Source organism: Lissotriton helveticus, chromosome 10 (genome assembly GCF_964261635.1).
Source record: "Lissotriton helveticus chromosome 10, aLisHel1.1, whole genome shotgun sequence".
Classification (NCBI taxonomy): domain Eukaryota; kingdom Metazoa; phylum Chordata; class Amphibia; order Caudata; family Salamandridae; genus Lissotriton; species Lissotriton helveticus.
The window spans coordinates 28292304-28306267 of NC_136071.1; the positions used below are offsets into that span (position 1 = coordinate 28292304).

Here is a 13964-nt window from a genome sequence, read left to right on the forward strand (position 1 = left end):
TCCCGGTTCACTCGCCTTATTACCTGTTTAAGCCTGCTAAGCGCAACGCAGGCAGTCTGTGCGCAGCAGCCCACTTTCCATTTCTTGCGTGGTAGTTCAATCCTCTCGACCGGGACTGGCCAAATAAAATGCTCAAAAGTGTTGCGCTTAGCAGGCTTAAACGGGTTAGGTTTAATGAAGGGGATTTTTCGTATGGAACATGAAGGACATGTTGGGATGCCAGCCACCAAACAGTGTTGAAGCGGTATTAAGAAGTTGTTCCGCATCCTGGGACACGGGGCAGTATGTGGGCCGAATGGTGTGGGAGAGTTCTAGGGAAGGCGATTTAACAGAAGAGAAACCTCCGTTGTTGGCAGTAATCGTTGTCTGCTCCTTATTTGTACCAATAAACTTACCTCTTGCTTCATTGAAGCCAGAGTGCCTCATTTCTACGTAATAATAACATAACATGTGTATTTGTAAAGCGCACGTTCACCCCTGGCGCGGCATCTTGGCGCAGAATAACAGTTCTTTATTGTTACCCAACTCAATGGTACTCATTTTATCGACCTCAGGTGGATGAAAGGCTGAGTGGACTCACCGAGATTTGAACCTGTGACCATGAGGTCGAACACAGACCCCTGCAGTGGATGTATTAGTCCACTGAGCCACCAGACCCGGAGAGAAGGGCAGGTTAGCCAGGGAATGACCTGTGAAGTCAAAAAGGATTCCCTGCTGCCTCATTTTGTTCATCTGACTCTGAGAGGGCACCAAATTTCCCTCTGCTATTTGATGTATGATAACTGTTGGCCCAGTGTATCGTTTGGTAGCCTCGCATGGCATTTCTGTCCTCTAGTGCCAGGGTAAACCAGGAGGATGTTGGCCCAATGCAAGGCAGCAGGAGTGTCCTGTGTCCTAACACTTTCATACCCTGCTATCAACCTCACCTGTGCAGTGACGGCTATAGGCAAGCACCAGGGCACAAGTCCTAAAAAAAAGAACTGGGGGGACGCGGACAGGAAGTGACGTCACGAAAGGTGGCTTGCACTATCAGACTCATTGTCTGCCCTCGCTCACCCCTTAGATGCGATTGCATCAGAGAAGCCAGCATGGGTGCAGCGTTCGGAATGAGCTCCGGTCTCACCCCAGAGAGGCCAAAGAGTGAATGTGTGGCTCCATTTGCTCCAGTTACCGAGCTCCTGGTAAAATAAGTGGGGGGACGCCGTCCACCCGCGTGGTACCCCAACTCGAGCCCTGGCAAGCACCAACTTCTTGTGGACATCCATGACTACAAGTCCTAGAATTCAAAGGGAAAAAAAATTGGACTAGCACATACATGAACATGGGAAACTTGGCACTTTTAACATTGCCCCGTCTGCACTGCTGGGGGTTACAATCAACTATCCGCCTGCCTTTGGTCGCTTCTACTGGCCACGCTCGCCATGGGGCTGGAGAGGGGTCTCCAAGGGGCTGGGGAGGGGTCAGGCACACTGCACTGAGTATTCCGAGAGTTTGTGAGCTCCCAGCATCCTTATTGTCAGGTGCTCTGCAATCACCATCAGGCAGCAATGGTGCACCCCCGTGATGCCACATTCCCGTGGTTACACGCCCGTGCAGGGGCTTTAAATCCCTGTGTTTTTCCACCGCGGCCGCGACTGGCCCTTTAAGAGAGCGAACGAGGAGCGCACCATTCTCACCCCCAGAAGGGGTAAATGATAAAAAATAAGCAGAACAGAGAAGCTGTGTACCCTCACACCACTAAAACCCATCTTTGCTTGCGTAGATCGGAGCACAGATGTCAAGCCGTTCAAGGTTGGTCGCCTCAATGGGTGTTAATTGTGCCTCTTTCTCCCCCCGCCGTCAGCGGAGGCGATGGTACGGTCCGCCTTTAAAAGCCGTTATCCCAGCCGCGCGCGCCTCAGTGGCCGTGGAGGAGGCGGCGGCAGCGCGCGGATCTGTGCCCTGGCGGACGTTCGGATGCTCGTGACGTCAGGCCTCCCGGCCACGCCCACATCCACTGGAGAAGAGGATAGGAGGAGGATCCAGCGCGCGCGCGGCGCGAGACGTCCGCGAGGGGGAGCGCTCGAGCCGCGGCGGCAAGGGGCCGCGCGCCGAGCCGTGACGTCACCATCACCTCTGCCTGCTGGCCCAGGTACATTGAGCGGGAACGCGGCAGGTGCTCGTGGGGGGGTAGGGGGGCAGTGACTGATGGACCCTCCCCCTTCCCAGCTGATGAAGGAAGGCTCTGGCAGACCGGAGAGAGCCAGAGCATCCATCTCCACTTCCATCCATCCATTCATTCATTAATTTTTTTTTTAATGGGATTTTCTATAGCGCGAACATTAACCGGAGGTGTCAGAGCGCTTTATATGAGAACCAGTTGCGATACATAAGGAGCACCCCGGCCATTGGTGCACGCGGGGGGGTGTCAGGAGGGACTGAGGTGTGACCCTGTGTGCAGCCCTCGGTGCTGCCTCCTCCTGCTTTAATAACCATTTATGACCACTCAGCAAACGTGTCTGATGCGATTTATTTTCATTTTTTTTTTTTAACTGAATACTTGAAAGCCCCAAAATATGGATGTTTTTTACATTTGTTTTATCCCCTTTATATAAAATATTGGCCCGTTGTCTACCCCACATGAGCAGTCTATTTGGGGCACCCTAATACTGGGCACCGCGCCTGGCAGATCCCCGCCGCCCCTCTCGGCGCATCACCGGTGCCCTCCCTTGGAGGAGCCAGAGAGCCCTTTTGGGGTGAACGCAGGGTACCCTAGTCATTAATGGGAAAATACCTCATCTAATGAATACTTTACAATCACCTCATCGACATGTCCCACCCTCCACCTCGGCATTATCCACGGCCTCTACAGATGATACCTATTCTGCACTCCTGGGCATCCCCCCAAGCGCTGAGACTGCGCGCCTTCTTGTATAATATATCTACCTGTTGTCATTTTTATCCCACATGCAGCTTGGACTCTAGACTGCATGCTTTTCCTGTATAATGTGTCCCCTATCTTTCCCAATTTCATCCCTCCCGTCCTTACGCTTTGCATATCACCCCTTAATCCTGTAAAGCGCTCTGATACCCTCACGGGTCTAGGAAATTATAAAATAAATAAATAATAAACCCACAGCCGACAGATTCTCGTGGACATCCCAAATACTCCTTCCGGGGGAGCCACAGGTCCTCTCCCCGCCAAGTCACCATCATATGACCCCCAGTGGCCCTCACAAAATAACCATTTTCTTTAAATCCATATTCTTAATTTGCACCCCCTCCCTGCCCAGGTGACGACGGGCTCCTCATTTTTAGGTGCCAGATTCTTTCATTGGGGTAAAAAAAAAAAAAACACAATTGTCTGTTATTTGCATGGCTATGTTTGCTAAAATGCATGTATACACATCAGCGCCTGGGTTATCAAGATTAGTTTTTTGATCTAATAAATAACGTTCAGTGCTCTTTCCTGTGCCTATGCTTGTTTATGTAGTGAGGTGGACTTTCCTAAGGTGATAACTGCCGGTCACTGTGGATTCTTCAGCGCTGTCCACTCGTGTCTGTCAGTATCCACGGTTTTCTCTCTCAATGATTATAGACTTCGCAGCTTTATGTGGCCTTCGCTCCCTGTCTGTGCAGTCACCAAAGCTTTACTCTGCCTTTGGTGTGGAGATAATCCCTGTCGATTTCTTAGGTTTGTCCCTACGTTGCTCTAGGCGTCCAGTGTTTTGCATTTGCACTGGCTTGTTTGTCCTACACATCCCTGGCTTCAGACAGCGGTGGTTCCATAGGTGGTCAAAGGTGAAGTGGGTTGTAAAGTCTGAAGGTGGTCATTGCACTTTGTTACTCTACTTGTATGTTGCTGGTTCGTCACTGGGCCTTGGATTATTGTGTATATTCAAGGTTTCAGGCCCCTTTCCATATTCTGATTTTTTAAATTTTTTATAAATAGATTACTTACCACTGCTGCTTACAGTACTTGTCAGTAGTATGCACACATACAACAACTCCTGATGACTGCTCCGGGTTTATAGAAGTGTTTACTACAGTGCCCATGTTTTTAGGGGAGTGTGCCTCCCTTTACAGAGGTTGTTTCATCAACATGTTATCATATTGTGCGGGTGTTTTCTACATCAGCAGTGATTAGCTGGACAAGGCTTTGTGATTTGCTGTTCCTGCTCTGTGTGTGGGCACACACCAGATTGAACTATTTCTGCTCTTTGCTTGGCACCAGCATTGCTTACTCAGTGGGCCACTTCCACTCTTCTGGGGGGCATTAGCTCATGGTGTATGGCTGATGCCCGGATGTCGGCTGGACATTGATAGGACCCTGTCATGGACACACTGCACCGTCATCTCCTGCTGCTGCGCAGGGTGACACGGGGACAGGAGTGCAAGGTTGTCGTCTTCACCGCTCTAGAGTCACGAGAACTGTGCACGCTGGACTTATCACTGCCCATGGGGACATTGTACAGTGGACGGCTTTCACTGCTCAGTGTGTCATGGGTACATTGTGTGGTACTGCTGAGTGTGTCTTGGGGACATTGCATGATACAGCTCAGTGTGTCATGGGGACATTGCATGATACAGCTCAGTGTGTCATGGGGACATTGCATGATACAGCTCAGTGTGTCATGGGGACATTGCATGATGCTCCTCAGTGTGTCATGGGGACATTGCATGATACAGCTCAGTGTGTCATGGGGACATTGCATGATACAGGTCAGTGTGTCATGGGGACATTGCATGATGCTCCTCAGTGTGTCATGGGGACATTGCTTGATACAGTTCAGTGTGTCATGGGGACATTGCATGATACAACTCAGTGTGTCATGGGGACATTGCATGATGCTCCTCAGTGTGTCATGGGGACATTGCTTGATACAGTTCAGTGTGTCATGGGGACATTGCATGATACAGCTCAGTGTGTCATGGGGACATTGCATGATACAGGTCAGTGTGTCATGGGGACATTGTATGATGCTCCTCAGTGTGTCATGGGGACATTACATGATACAACTCAGTGTGTCATGGGGACATTGCATGATGCTCCTCAGTGTGTCATGGGGACATTGCTTGATACAGTTCAGTGTGTCATGGGGACATTGCATGATACAGGTCAGTGTGTCATGGGGACATTGTATGATGCTCCTCAGTGTGTCATGGGGACATTGCTTGATACAGTTCAGTGTGTCATGGGGACATTGCATGATACAGCTCAGTGTGTCATGGGGACATTGCATGATACAGGTCAGTGTGTCATGGGGACATCGTATGATGCTCCTCAGTGTGTCATGGGGACATTACATGATACAACTCAGTGTGTCATGAGGACATTGCATGATACAGCTCAGTGTGTCATGGGGACATTGCATGATGCTCCTCAGTGTGTCATGGGGACATTGCTTGATACAGTTCAGTGTGTCATGGGGACATTGCATGATACAGCTCAGTGTGTCATGGGGACATTGCACACTGGACTTCTCAGTGTCATGGGGAGAGCATACGGTGGACGTTTCTTGCTGCTTTCAGTGTGACATGGACATTGTACAGTGGACTTCACTCACTGTGTCATGGGGACATAGCACACTGGATTCTCTCACTGTGTCACGGGGACATTGCACACTGGATTCTCTCACTGTGTCACGGGGACATAGCACACTGGATTCTCTCACTGTGTCATGGGGCCATAGCACACTGGATTCTCTCACTGTGTCACGGGGACATTGCACACTGGATTCTCTCACTGTGTCACGGGGACATTGCACACTGGATTCTCTCACTGTGTCATGGGGACATTGCACACTAGATTCTCTCACTGTGTCACGGGGACATAGCACACTGGATTCTCTCACTGTGTCACGGGGACATTGCACATTGGATTCTCTCACTGTGTCACGGGGACAATGCACACTGGATTCTCTCACTGTGTCACGGGGACATAGCACACTGGATTCTCTCACTGTGTCACAGGGACATAGCACACTGGATTTTCTCACTGTGTCATGGGGACATTGCACACTGGATTCTCTGACTGTGTCATGGGAACATTGCACACTGGATTCTCTCACTGTGTCATGGGGATATTGTACTGTAAGCTTCTCTCACTGTGCCATGGGGACATTGCACACTGGATTCTCTCACTGTGTCATGGGGACATTGCACACTGGATTCTCTCACTGTGTCATGGGGACATTGCACACTGGATTCTCTCACTGTGTCATGGGGACATTGCACACTGGATTCTCTCACTGTGTCATGGGGACATTGCACACTGGATTCTCTCACTGTGTCACGGGGACATTGCACACTGGATTCTCTCACTGTGTCACGGGGACTTTGCACACTGGATTCTCTCACTGTGTCACAGGGACATTGCACACTGGACTTCTCTCATTGTGTCACGGGGACATTGCACACTGGACTTCTCTCATTGTGTCACGGGGACATTGCACACTGGATTCTCTCACTGTGTCATGGGGCCATTGCACACTGGATTCTCTCACTGTGTCATGGGGCCATTGCACACCGGATTCTCTCACTGTGTCATGGGGGCATTGCACACCGGATTCTCTCACTGTGTCATGGGGACATAGCACACTGGATTCTCTCACTGTGTCATGGGGACATAGCACACTGGATTCTCTCACTGTGTCAGGGGGACATTGCACACTGGATTCTCTCACGGTGTCACGGGGACATAGCACACTGTATTCTCTCACTGTGTCATGGGGACATAGCACACTGGATTCTCTCACTGTGTCACGGGGACATAGCACACTGCCTTCTCTCATTGCTCACGGTGTCATGGGGACAATGTGTGGTACTGCTCAGTGTGTCATGGGGGAGAGTGTACGGTGGACTTTTCTTGCTGCTTTCAGTGTGACAGGGACACTGTACTGTGAACTTCACTCACTGCTCGTGGTTTGAGGTAGACCTCAGCCCATGAACGGCTGGCCCTGGGTGTCGGTGGATTTTGCAGAGAAGTGTTGTGTCAAATTGTTAAGCAGACATTACTCCTGCTAAGTGTCTCTGAATATAAGTGGCGTTGCTTAGATGGTGTCAGTCTTCAGGCTTTGAGTGGCCACTGTTAAGTAGTTGTCAGTGGGCTTTTGCTGACACTACTGAGTGAGTACTCTGTGTTATGTCACTGCTTTAAAGAGTTACTCTCACTGGCCCGGTGGGCATTTTTCAGAGGATTAATGGGCATGACTGTGGGCAATAGCTTGCGTAATCTTCCCGGGGGCCCCTAGCGCCGGGACACTTCTCCGGAGGTAGCTGTGCGCTTTACAAATGCTGGTATTATTTATTTATTTATTGGCAAACAGTGCCCCATAGCTCGCTGTCAGTGCTCCTGGCTGTCACCGGGCAGTGTCTGATGGCTTTCCAAGCGTCCTCCTTGCCAGCCCCAGCCTCTCCAGATTGCTCTGCCCCTCCCTCGTGTTGGCAGCAGTGTGCCAGGCTGTCGGGGCTCAGGTGGCCCTGCTGCTGGATCCGAGGCTCATCGGAGGAAACCCCACCGACCTGCTCTTTGTGTGTCTTTGAAGCTGCTGCCCGGGCTCAGCTCGAGGCTGGAGGCGGCTGAACCTTCTCCTTCCCTTTTAAGGCAAAGCCTGCGCTCCGCGGTGCATCCGTGCTGGGCACGGAGCCTGTGCGGTGGGGCTCCGCGAGCCTCCCCTACTCCAGCACCCTTGCATATCGTATGTTTGCCATCAAAGCAGGGACTTGGCGTCTGCCTCTTACGGTCCCTGGCCGCCTCTGCGCGGCTCAGGAGACGCCGTGTTGTTGCTGAGCGCGGTGCCTTGGGCCGCTCGGCCATCCTGAACAATTTGTTATTATGTTTCGTTGCAGCGACACAGCACCCAGGGTAACACACATTATCCAATGCTGTGTTTTTAGGCAGCGGTTTATTTTCAGAAGGGGTCTATTTCCCCCCCCAATACAAACCCTCTGAAAACCACAGCGGGCGAGAAGGCGGTTTTGCCGTTGCCGGTCGATTCCCCGCTCTTCCTTCCTGTTTCACTGGAGAGCCGCGGCTCGGTGCGGCTCCCTTTCATCCCCGCTGTGCATTTGAATAATAATGATTGTTATTTATTGCGAGTTTACCTTGCTTTTTATTTATCAGCCGCAATGTGACAGTGATGGGGAAGGATAGTAGGCTTGATGGAAGGGAGTCGAGCCGGGCCACCCTCGCCCCCTCCCCCCCCCCTTCCGCAGGCACTGCCGTTGCCTCCCGGGTCTTGCATGCTTTATTTATTTGCCCACTCGGCTAATGCGATCTGTCAGTGGCCCAGTGCCTCCTGGCGTGACGGGGAGTCGTTCTTATGGAAACGACCCCAGCATGCTAAATCTTCCGCCGTGCATTCGGTGCCACGGAGTGCCTTCTATGCCTTCGGACCAGGGTGCACGGGGTCCCAAGGGAGGGTAAGTTAGCAAAGGCTGAACCGTGATGGAAAGCTACATTTACCCAGACCACCCCATGCTAATTCTCGCTAAAGAGCCCATACGGAGGGGATGGAAGTTAAGGGGCAGAAAGACACAAAGGTGTCGGCCATGGCTGTTGCCAAGCGATGCATTCTAGGTATTATTTTTTTTTTACTTCTACCCCCAATGGCTACACTTTCTCTCTTTTTCATCTTCTAATGGATAAGGACCTTATATTTCTTTGTTGTGTCCCAGAATCTGAAGGTGCGACCTTTCCCATTGGTAGGTGACCCCCTTCTGTTGCTTTTTGCCTGTCCTGATAATCTCTTGGGTTTTTTATTTTGGGATAGAAATCAAAATATTTTTGCAGCATTCCTGCCTTTTCTAAGTTCCTCTCTTTAGACTTGAGCCTCTGTCTTTTTGCTGTTTACCATATCCTGCTTTATCCAGAGCGCTGTTTATTTTTATGGGGTTCAGAGCAGGTCTTGGGGGTTGGAGCGGGGGCTAAAGTTTCTAATTTGCTGTAACTGCAGCTCTTTGAAGCTTTGATCGCATCTAACAAAATTCATTTAATTCCGAGTGCTGTGAGTTGTGTGATCTAGAAATCCCTTCGCGTTTCCTCTTTTTCTGTGTGTGTTCGCTGTTGGGGTTGTTGCAGCACAGAAAGCCACAAGGTGTCTTTAGGAAATTCTGCCTCCTCGTTCTCCCTGATTCCAGGCAGATTTGTACCGGCTTAGCCCAAACCCCTGTTCTTTCCGTGATCTGAAGCCCGGCGTGTGTTGTTTTCACTAGGGGTGGGTGGAATTTGCGTAGTCTCGCTACGCAAAGCTCCGCAAAATGGTAAAAAATCTTAGCGAACACGCAAAAGTTCCACGAACTCGCGAAATTGCTTGTTCCGCCCGTTCGCAGGGCTTTTTTCCTGTTCGTGAACGCTGTTTGCGTGCTCGGGGAGAAATATCTTGCAAACACGCATTTTGAAAGTGCGGACAAGCAAAAAATCCCGCGGATCGTGGAATTTTTGGCAATTCCGCGTTCTCTGCGGAACGCAAAATTACCCTAATTCCACATGCGGAACAGAATTTACCGTCCAGGCCTAGTTTTCACCCGTCCCAAGGAGGGCCCAGTAGAACTGCAGCCAGGACCCTGGGTCTGGGAATCCTGGCCGAAGCTCCGTTGCCAGGGGCTTCTTCCCCTTGCGCCCCAGAGAAAGGAAGTCTTCGATTTTCACTTCTGAGCTTCATTTTTCTTTGAATTGTCCTGCCCATGTTGTTGCAGTGCATGCAGAGTTTACATGTGGTGATCATCAAAGTTTTTCCAGGACTTTGTAGGCTGTGAAAGCTAAACATCTCAGAAAGTAAATATTTGAGAGGAGGCTTGTCACTACTTCAGGAGTCCAGCTGAGGGGGCGGCTCCGAAAAATGTGGCTTCTGGGAAGGAGGCCAACCCCACATCCAATCGCAATAGTTGGGAGATAAAATATGGTTGCATTCTTCCTTCAATGTGGATGGTGGCGGCCAGGCATTCACAGCCTCGAGCATACATTACTCCCCACCCTCCTCGTGTCTTCAGGATACATATGAAGCCCCTCTGTGCCACCCGCCCTCTCTTCTGGGCGCAGGGTGATGCCCTGTTGAAAGGTTTCATGTGATGGTGCCTGCTCTGGAGGCTGCATGCTCTGTGCTCACCTCTGGAAGGTTAAACCCTGCTGCTTAGTCACTGGGCCCCAGGTAAAGTTACTTGGACTTCTTTCCAGTGTCCCAGATTAAATCCCCCCTCAGGGCGCTGTACCCCAGGTGCACTCACCTCAGGGCGCTGTACCCCAGGTGCACTCGCCTCAGGGCACTGTACTCCAGGTGCACTCCCCTCAGGGCGCTGTACCCCAGGTGCACTCCCCTCAGGGCGCTGTACTCCAGGTGCACTCCCCTCAGGGCGCTGTACTCCAGGTGCACTCCCCCCAGGGCGCTGTACTCCAGGTGCACTCCCCTCAGGGCGCTGTACTCCAGGTGCACTCCCCTCAGGGCGCTGTACTCCAGGTGCACTCCCCCCAGGGCGCTGTACTCCAGGTGCACTCCCCCCAGGGCGCTGTACTCCAGGTGCACTCCCCTCAGGGCGCTGTACTCCAGGTGCACTCCCCTCAGGGCGCTGTACTCCAGGTGCACTCCCCTCAGGGCGCTGTACTCCAGGTGCACTCCCCTCAGGGCGCTGTACTCCAGGTGCACTCCCCCCAGGGGGCTGTACTCCAGGTGCACTCCCCTCAGGGCGCTGTACTCCAGGTGCACTCTTCTCAGGGCGCTGTACTCCAGGTGCACTCTTCTCAGGGCGCTGTACTCCAGGTGCACTCTTCTCAGGGCGCTGTACTCCAGGTGCACTCCCCTCGGGGCGCTGTACTCCAGGTGCACTCCCCTCGGGGCGCTGTACTTCAGGTGCACTCCCCTCGGGGCGCTGTACTCCAGGTGCACTCCCATCGGGGCGCTGTACTCCAGGTGCACTCCCCTCGGGGCGCTGTACTCCAGGTGCACTCCCCTCAGGGCGCTGTACTCCAGGTGCACTCCCCTCAGGGCGCTGTACTCCAGGTGCACTCCCCTCAGGGCGCTGTACTCCAGGTGCACTCCCCTCAGGGCGCTGTACTCCAGGTGCACTCCCCTCAGGGCGCTGTACTCCAGGTGCACTCCCCTCAGGGCGCTGTACTCCAGGTGCACTCCCCTCAGGGCGCTGTACTCCAGGTGCACTCCCCCCAGGGCGCTGTACTCCAGGTGCACTCTTCTCAGGGCGCTGTACTCCAGGTGCACTCCCCTCGGGGCGCTGTACTCCAGGTGCACTCCCCTCGGGGCGCTGTACTCCAGGTGCACTCCCCTCGGGGCGCTGTACTCCAGGTGCACTCCCCTCGGGGCGCTGTACTCCAGGTGCACTCCCCTCGGGGCGCTGTACTCCAGGTGCACTCCCCTCGGGGCGCTGTACTCCAGGTGCACTCCCCTCGGGGCGCTGTACTCCAGGTGCACTCCCCTCGGGGCGCTGTACTCCAGGTGCACTCCCCTCGGGGCGCTGTACTCCAGGTGCACTCCCCTCGGGGCGCTGTACTCCAGGTGCACTCCCCTCAGGGCGCTGTACTCCAGGTGCACTCCCACAAGCTGCTGGGCTCTGGGGGATAGTTTGAGGGGTTCCCAGTGAAATCCTTGCTCAATCGTCCCGCTCCAGGTTCAGTGCCCCCACCTGGTTCTGTGTTTTACCCCTCCTTGGTTCCAGGTTCAATTCCCTCCACCTAATTCCGTGTGTAACCTCTGCTTGGCTCCAGGTTCACTTCCCCCACCGGTTGCATGTTTAAGCCCCGCTTGGTTCAAGGTTTGCTTCCCCCACCGGTTCCATGTTTAACCCCCGCTTGGCTCCAGGTTCAGTGCCCCCACCTGGCTCTGTGTTAAACCCCTCCTAGTTCCAGGTTCGATTCCCCCATCTGGTTCCAATTTGAACCCCCGCTTGGTTCCATGTTCAGTTCCTCGTCGTTTCCATCTTTAACCCCCGCTTGGCTCCAGGTTCAGTTCCTCAATGATTCCATGTCGGACGGACCCCTGGTTCACTCCCTCGCTTGTCTGCCCCACAGCCAGGAGTGTGCAGGTGCAGCCCCCCACCCGTGGGCTCCAGGTTAAATGACCGAGCCCTCCCTGAGCCCTGCTTGAGTGTCGCGGCTCGGTGTCGGGGCGCCGGGTTCAGCCCTCCACACCCAGCCGCTGCTCCAGGTTAAACCCTCGCTCGTCCTGGACGCCCCAGGTTACGCCCCCCCTCCCCGGTCTCCGTGCTCGACACGACGCTCTCCTAATGAGGACGGTGTCTTTGATGTGCGTGTGTGCGTAAAGTGCCGGGAGACAGCCCCACTCCAGGCTAATTACAGGGCTCCGCGCCCGAGCACGCCTCTGCGCCCTGCCTGTGCCATGCAGCAGAAAGGGCCTTGATTGCATTAGGCAGCGGATAATTGCTCTCGGTGCTCAGCGCCGGGCCCAAAACCATCCCCTGGCTCGTGTCAAGGGGGCATGGCCTGCTCCGTGCCAAGGGCTGTCCATCCGCCCCCCTGGGGCCCCTGGAGAGATGCTCGTGTCAAGGGGCTACGTCGACCCTGCCTGCTCCATGCGTCCGGGCCCCTGGAGCTGGCCAGTCGTCCTCCTGGGGCCCGGGAGAGATGCTCGTGTGAAGGGGCCCCGCTTTGAAGACCCAGCCTGCTCTGTGCGTCCGGGCCCTGGAGCTGGCCAGCCGTCACTTTTAACATGGGAAAAGTGACGCAAAAGTGGCGCAAGGGGCTTGTAAATCTGCCCCCAAAGTCCCTCTGTCATGGTCTTTTCCATGCGCCCCCACCTGAGCTGGTGGTCGCATCCGTGACCGCCCGCCTCTGCCAGGAAGCGGCTGATGAAGGCGGTGGCGGCTTCCCTGGTGTGCCAGGCACGCCCCCCAGAACCTGTCCTAAGAAGGAGAGAGGGGTTCTAGGCAGGTGGGGGTGAGTGCAGCCTGCCTGGGAAGGATGACGCTGTCAGGGAGATGCTTTGCGTTGCAGTGTCCAGGACTGCAACCTCCGAAAGGCTCAGCTAGCACTTTTATCAAGAGTTGGTGGTACCCAAGGATGGTTTAGTGTCTCCACAGCTGTTTAAAAACTTTGACAAACTGAGGCTGTGGGATGCTAATATAACTTGAGTCTTCAAAAGTTCAGCCTCCCTAGAGCGCCTTGCCTCTCCTTATCCCACTGATCGGTTGGGCATCACAACTTTAAACCATAAAGTGCTTCTATTTCTTGATCCCACTTGATTCTAGTTTACCCTCCCTGGGTGCGCTCAGGGCTGTAGTGAGCTTACGGGGTATGTTTTACCTCTCTTGGCATGCCTGGTGATGTCCTGAGGGTAGGGAGTTTGTAAGTTTGACCTCTCTTGACATGCCTGGTGATGTCCTGAGGGTAGAGAGTTTGTATGTTTTACCTCTCTTGGCATGCCTGGTGATGTCCTGAGGGTAGGGAGTTTGTATGTTTCACCTCTCTTGGCATGCCTGGTGATGTCCTGAGGGTAGGGAGTTTGTATGTTTCACCTCTCTTGGCATGCCTGGCGATGTCCTGAGGTTAGGGAGTTTGTAAGTTTTACCTCTCTTGGCATGCCTGGTGATGTCCTGAGGGTAGGGAGTTTGTATGTTTGACCTCTCCTGGCATGCCTGGCCATGTCCTGAGGTTAGGGAGTTTTCCTCCTCTCTGACGCTGCCCTGAGGTTGAAGGGTTTGTTTCCCCTCTTTGGTTGCACTTGGTGGTGTACTTGACTTGTAATGTGTGTTTCTCCCTCTCGGCTGTGCCTGGTTGTCTCGTGAGGCTGCAGTAGTTGCTTTCCCCTCCCTATTGGTATACTAGGGTGATGGTGTATGTTTTCCGCTCTGGGTGTCGGTGCTGCCCTAAGGCTGCAGGGTTTGTTTTCCCCTCTCCAGTGCTATCCTGAGTTTACCATGCATAGTGTTCCCTCTGTTGGTGCCGGTGCAATCTTGAGGTTGCAGTGGGTGGTTCTTCTTCTCTCCCTTGGTGCAGCTGGGTCTGTACTGAGTTTATG

The 13964-nt window shown here is 53.5% G+C and overlaps 1 protein-coding gene across 1 annotated transcript in view; it reads left to right on the plus strand.

Annotated features, from left to right (window-relative positions):
* Positions 1 to 1899: 1899 nt before the first annotated feature.
* PLXNA3 (plexin A3) overlaps positions 1900 to 13964 on the plus strand; it is a 560833-nt gene continuing 548768 nt past the window's right edge. Inside the window, exon 1 of the mRNA XM_078664651.1 lies at positions 1900 to 2131. The gene's annotated coding sequence lies outside the window, so the exon portion shown is untranslated. The remainder of the gene's footprint in view (positions 2132 to 13964) is intronic.